The following is a 6,266-nucleotide window of genomic DNA, read 5'->3' as shown; positions in this document are numbered from 1 at the left end:
GTCTGGATCCAATTGAAGTAGTTTTTGCCCTTATTCTGGAAGGCATAGGAGGGAGCAGCGGAGTCTCTGTCTCCCCCAGTGCTCCCTTTCATGAATTTAAACCCCCAATTCCAGCAGGCTTCATTTTTTCCCACACTTCAGGGAACATGAGACAAGACCAGATCTTCTCATACCTTCAGTCTCTCTGCCACTCTGCTGGCCCTTCCTGAATGGTGGCTCCTGGAGTCACACGCACTGCTCCAGAGTTGGTCTAACCAGAGCTCCACTCTATGCAACATGTTCCTCTGTATCCGTGTCCCCCCCTTGACTGATTTGGTCATTGTATGAACATTGCAGATTTGGTTTAAATACATCCTTATGATCAATCAAGGCACAGAGCGTCAGGTGATCTCACAGCACACAGCCCCCTTCCCCCTTTCCTCTTTTGTCCAGTGGGATTTGTCATTGCCTGAATGAATCTATGTCAGTCATTTGAGAGACGACTGACCCTGAGGGTATCTCCCTTCTCATTATAGCTGAAATCTTTCAGGCAAACCTGGCTTGACTTATCCGATACCTGTATCATGACCAGTTTCATTCAGACCTTCCAGCCCAATGGCTGTTAGATAAAAGCCACACAGCTGGCTCTCCCATCTCTAATATCCTCTGCCTTCATCTCCCATTCCGAACGGAGACGTGGAGTGCAAGCAGAGGTTCTTTGAGTCTTACAATCCGACCTACAGGTAACAGGATGGGCTCTAATACTGTCAATTGGGAAACAGCAGCTCCGTCCTGGGGGTGAATTTGGTGGTGGGAGATGGGGAAAAATATAAAGGGAAATAAAGAGAGAATGGGAGGGGCCGGAAGGAGGAAAGAGATGTGATGTGGCAGAAAATGGAAAGGGGAGGAAGAGAAGGGGAGGGGGTGACAAAGGGAGGAGTGTGGAAATGTGTGAACCGTGGATGGATCCCAAGAGATGGGAAGAGGGGAGAAAGAAAGAATGAGGAAGAGGATGGGGTCTGGAGGAAAGGCAAGAAAGGTAAGAGAGGGAATGGAAGAGATTATGAGGAGGAGACACTGATAGAAGGAATATGGGGTGGAGAGAGAGAGGGAGAGGAGAGAGAGAGGTGGTGGGGGTGGTGGCGTGGGTGGATGTAGGAGCTGCAATGACTAATAACACCTCAACACAGCCTCATCTCAGCTCCTTTGACCAAAAACTTGATCTGTTCAATTTACTGCACATCCTCTGATCAGTGACAGGGCAAATCACTCATTGCTTCTGTTTTTCTTAGACATACAGCATGGTGACAGGCCATTTTGGCCCTCAAATCCGATGCACCCCAGAAGGTTTTGAAAGGTGGGAGGAAACCGGAGCCCTCGGGGACCCACACAGACACTGGGATAGCGTACAAACTCCTTACAGACAGTGCAGGGTCCCAATCTCTGGTGCTGTAAAGGTCTCTTCTTCTCTTATCTTGAGGGAAATGCATCACATGCCAGCAGCAGCGATTTTGTTTAATTTGGCCATCATGTTCAGCAGAGACATCGAAGCCCTGAAGAGCCTGTCCCCCTGAGCACCAATGTTCGATTATCGGGGATTCAACAGCCAGGCGTAGAACTGAAGGGCATTTCTTTCACCAGCCACACAGGCCTGGCACAGTGGGCTGCTTGCCTAGGTAAAAGGGCTTTACCAGCAGGATGCAGAATATGTTGAGGGGAAGAGGAGACAGTGAAAAGTCATGGGTCATGTGGGAAGCAGTGACATTGGAATGAAAAGATTCACGGATGCAGTCATCATCTCAGGAGTTGGAAAATGGTTGAAAGGTCAAGACCACATTGGCACTCATACATGGTTACCTCTGGATGAGTTGGTGAAGCCAGGTCATTCTGAGGCTTGTTAAGTGTTGCCTGGTGAAGAAGATCAGATCCCTGGGTCAACCGGGACATTTCTGGGCAGGGGAACCTGTCCATCTTTTGGCTGTCAGTGAATCGTCATTAACATGTTTGTTGGATGTGATTCCCAGTTCATACAATGACCATACCAGATAAAGGCAGACCAATGAGGGTGGTACGGTTAGCGTAGCGGTTAGTGCAACATTGTTACAGCACCAGCGATCAGGACCAGAGTTCGAATCCCTCGTGCCTGTAAGGATTTGTACGTTCTCCCCGTGTCTGCTTAGGTTTACCCCAGGGTCTCCGGATTCGTCCCACTGCTGTAAATTAATTGGTTAGAATTGGGCAGGATGGACTCGTGGCCCGAAAGGGCCTGTTACCATGCTGTATATCTACATTTTTTAAAAATAGATTAAAAAATTTAAGATTGCATCTGCATCAACCAAATGGACCAATCAGCACCCTGCACTGCCTTCAACAGGCCACAGGCTGTTCTAGACCTCCTCTCTCCTCTCACTGCATGAAGCTGGCAGTGATAGTGACTGTGCCAAGTGGGAGGTGTGAGGATTGGAAGTGGGCGCAGAAATGGGGTCCACACAACTATTTGAACCTGACCTTAATTTTCAAACCCATCCTGAGAGGGGTCATCAGCGGAACAATTTTTCACCGAATCATCATTTTCTTCTCTGTCAACAATTCTTCTGCTTGTTAACTGTGAGTCATTCTGTGATTGGCTGAGCCAGAAATAAGAAGGAAATGACCGTGAGTTGGAGACCTGGTTCACTGAAAAACTGATGCCAATAACAGGAGCAAGTATCCCAGAATGAAGGTGCCAGTGATGTAGAACCTCCATCTCACAATCCAATACCCTCTCATCCCCAAAATCACTTTTGATTTATGAGCTGCACTTGGGAGTAACTTCATTCCACAGCACCGCTGCACCCTCCGGGCCCACAATCCCTGCAGTGTAACTCAGTCCCTTGCACACAGATGAGCAGACAGAGGTGAAGGAGGCTCTCTGTCCCTTCACCCTGACATTCATGTCCTCCATCTCAGAGCCAGAATCAGGTTTATGGTCACAAATGCCGATCACAGAATTCGGAGGTGTTGTGGAGAACAAGGAGCAAAAGGTGAGGCCGTGTCTACGGTTCATTGTCCATTTAGAAATATGATGGCGGAGGGGAAGAATCTGTTTTGATAAAGTCGAATGCATGGAGTCCTGTTCCTCCTCCCTGATGGTAGCAGTGAGAAAAGGGCGAGGCCTGGCTGGTGAGAGTCCTTGATGATAGAAGCTGCTTTCTTGAGTGTGGTGTATGTCTGCTAAGGTTCCTGTCTCCCCTCTGGTGAGCCTTGGTATACTAACATTGGCTGTGCATTATCTCTGCTGTTGAGGACATTCCTCTTGGATATAACTGTATATACATCTATTGTCTTTCATTATTGTACCACGAGTTTCTGCTAAAAAAAGCCATGAGTATATTACCTGCACCTTTCTGCATCATGCTTATCAACCTTCCCAATAAATGCAGTAATGTTTTTCACGTCACCCAATCTGTGTCAATGTCACGTTTACGTGTTCACCACCTCCTGTCCCTGGGTGAAATGGTTGGGATCAGTGAAAGGAACCTCACTCTGTCTTAAACCTGTGTTATTCCTGTCCTGGAGGATGCGACAACATTCTAGTGGGAGATTTATTTCCTGCTATTGCTTCCACGTGACTCTGAGATTGCACTGATTCATACTGAACGCACCACAAAGGGGAAGATTCAGATCAGCTTTTCCACACCAGGGTTTAGTTTCCACACGAGCCTTCAGCCACCACCACACTGTCCGACTGGGTCAACATCTCCGTCTATTCCTTCCTCGCTCTTTTACCCCTTTGGGAGAGTTCCACATTCTCCCAACTCTCTATATAAATCATCATCTCAATGAGATCATGAGAGATCACTGACACTTGTCTCCGTACCCCTGCAGAATGAAATGTCCTTTTCCTCCACAATGTTATCATCTTGAAAGTGGAAATATCCATTCACCTTGAATCTTCTCTTTGTGAAGATTGCATGCAGGTTTAACATGAGTATCTAAACATTTCAATGATGCCAACAATTATGTCAGCATTTGTTCCACATTTACACACAAAAGGACCTCACTCTGTTCAATCCACTGCATTGCAGTAGCAAAGAGATAGAGTCCCTGCTTGGAGGGATTCATGGCACCGAGAGGAAGGAGTGCAGAGATGGCTTTTGGGCTACAAAGTTCCTCAGGTTTTGAATTAACCTTGGATAAAAAAAAACTTCATGAACTTTCAGTGACAGCCTGTGGCTCACTTGAAGCTCTCTAACTGATTGCTATTAATAGCGGACAGATGTCTGAAACTCTGTGACAATGTGAAGATCAGTCCTTCTCGTTCGACTTCCTCTTGGGTTGTACAGGCCGGTTTAATTCAAGCAGGGGGCCCTCCCAGTGCAGACCTGTTACTAAAAAGAATAAGCACACTGATTTGCATCTGGAATACATTACTGAGGTCGTTCTTTGCACCAGCCAACAGGTTTGTGTTTACCGAACAGGACGGGACTGAAGGAATGGAAACCTGCGGCTGTGAGAACCATAGATATCAAGGCCCTCTTACCATTTTAGGACAATGGTAACTGGTAAGAAATGGGCTCAGACCAACGGTGATTGACTGTTGAGGATCGATCGATTGATTAATTGTGGTTCAGACGCAGGGCAGCCTGCGTTTTTGGTTCTGCCGGGGTTGAGGGCTCCCACCAACGATTTACATTGAGTTTTTTCCCACTGATCCAGATCTCCATCTGACGACAACACTGAATCTCCATGTAAACTAAGGGTCATGACTGGTTTGGGAGACCACAGGCCCTGAAGATGAAAGGACTTCAAGATGGACATTTTGCCAAGACACTATTCATTCTGTCTGAGTGTAGATGAAAGACTGAAGATGTCTGTGAGTTGCAATAGCTTCAAATCTGCCTTCTGGCATCAAGACAGTGATAACCTGACAGCCATGGCTTGTCCCTGACAGTTTGTCCTCCAACATCACAAACATTTCTACGACTGATTCCACCTGCATTGAATTCGCCCATCGTTATTGAATGAAGATCTACCGGGACCAATGCCTGAAGAGGGCGCACAAAATGAGTGAACCGGTGCGGACTCGAAAGGCCAACATGGCCTGTTTCCGCTCCGTAAATGGTTATATGGTTATGGTTATATGTGTATCATTGTGTTCCTTTCACAGGCTTGTGATGGTATCTTGTTGTTTGATTTTTGTGTTCACCTTCAATAAAATATAACTGGATTGGAATCTCTTTGAACTCTGAATTAATTTTGGAGAAGGCAGATCAGAGATTTAAGAACAGTTTCTATCCAACAACTATCAGACTCTTGATCCTCCCCTTGTTTCATGAACTGAGGACTGTTCCAACACCCCAAAAGGACTGTCCGTACAATTTGGACTCACTTTTCTTTGCATGAGGATCTTTGTGAACATCCATCTTATGTAGTTATCTCTCCTAATTTAATCGATGAGAGTAATATTCAGGTTTATCTTTAAAAGTACCTAGATGGCAGCAGCAAGTAAGTGTTTCAATGCATGTTGACATTGTCCTCCGTGTATGACAAAAAACATTATCATTTGAGATTTGCTCCAGTAAATTTATATCCCCAGGACCCTGAATGTCCCTGATATTAGGCATGAATTGATTCCCACATACAGAGGTTCCTCCATGTGGGAGCCCAGCACTCATGTCGATTAATCTGTTTGAGGAACATCCTCACCAAAGTCCAAAGATGACTGATAGTCATTTTAAAACAGTGTCTTACTCCTCTTTAATTTGTACCCATGTTATTTTTGGACGTTATTTTCACGCTCTTTCTCTCTTTCATATGCTCTGTCTCAGACTTCCAAATAGGTTAGTACATTGTGATCCAATACATTCTCTCATTGTAGGAAGGAAGTAGATACTTTGGAGAGGGTGCAGAGGATTGTACCAGAATATTGCCTGGATTGGAGAACATGTCTCATGGAACAAGACTGACAGAACGAGAGCTTTTCTCTTTGATTTGACGTTCCTTATTAAAGGGATTTAAGATTTTGTGGGGCTTAGAAGTGTGGAGACCAGCACCACTTTTCCCGGGGAACAAAAGCAAGTCCCAGAGGACATTTCTTTAAGGAGAGAGGTGGAAAATTTAGGGGTGATGTCAGAGGACAGAGAGTCAGGCTGAGATGGAGAACAAGGGGAAGGAGAAAAAGAGCAATGGAGAGAAGAGAAAGAAGATGGAGTGGGACCAGGTATGGAAATCTGAAACGTTATTTTCTATGTTTTCCTGTTGGGAGTCTTGCTGTTGTGTTATACTTGACTGTTTCAGCTGTGGAG

The 6,266-nt window shown here is 45.7% G+C and overlaps 1 long non-coding RNA gene across 1 annotated transcript; it reads left to right on the top strand.

Moving 5' to 3' along the window:
* Nucleotides 1–4,330: 4,330 nt before the first annotated feature.
* On the top strand, nucleotides 4,331–5,194 carry LOC138738925 (uncharacterized). The gene is made up of 2 exons (XR_011341868.1): nucleotides 4,331–4,523; nucleotides 4,678–5,194. It is a non-coding gene; the product is annotated as an uncharacterized lncRNA (long non-coding RNA).
* Nucleotides 5,195–6,266: the final 1,072 nt, after the last annotated feature.

The sequence above is a fragment of the Narcine bancroftii genome, chromosome 1, assembly GCF_036971445.1.
Source record: "Narcine bancroftii isolate sNarBan1 chromosome 1, sNarBan1.hap1, whole genome shotgun sequence".
Classification (NCBI taxonomy): Eukaryota; Metazoa; Chordata; class Chondrichthyes; order Torpediniformes; family Narcinidae; genus Narcine; species Narcine bancroftii.
The sequence above is the reverse complement of the archived record's forward strand: the minus strand, read 5'-3'. Positions and strand labels throughout refer to the sequence as shown.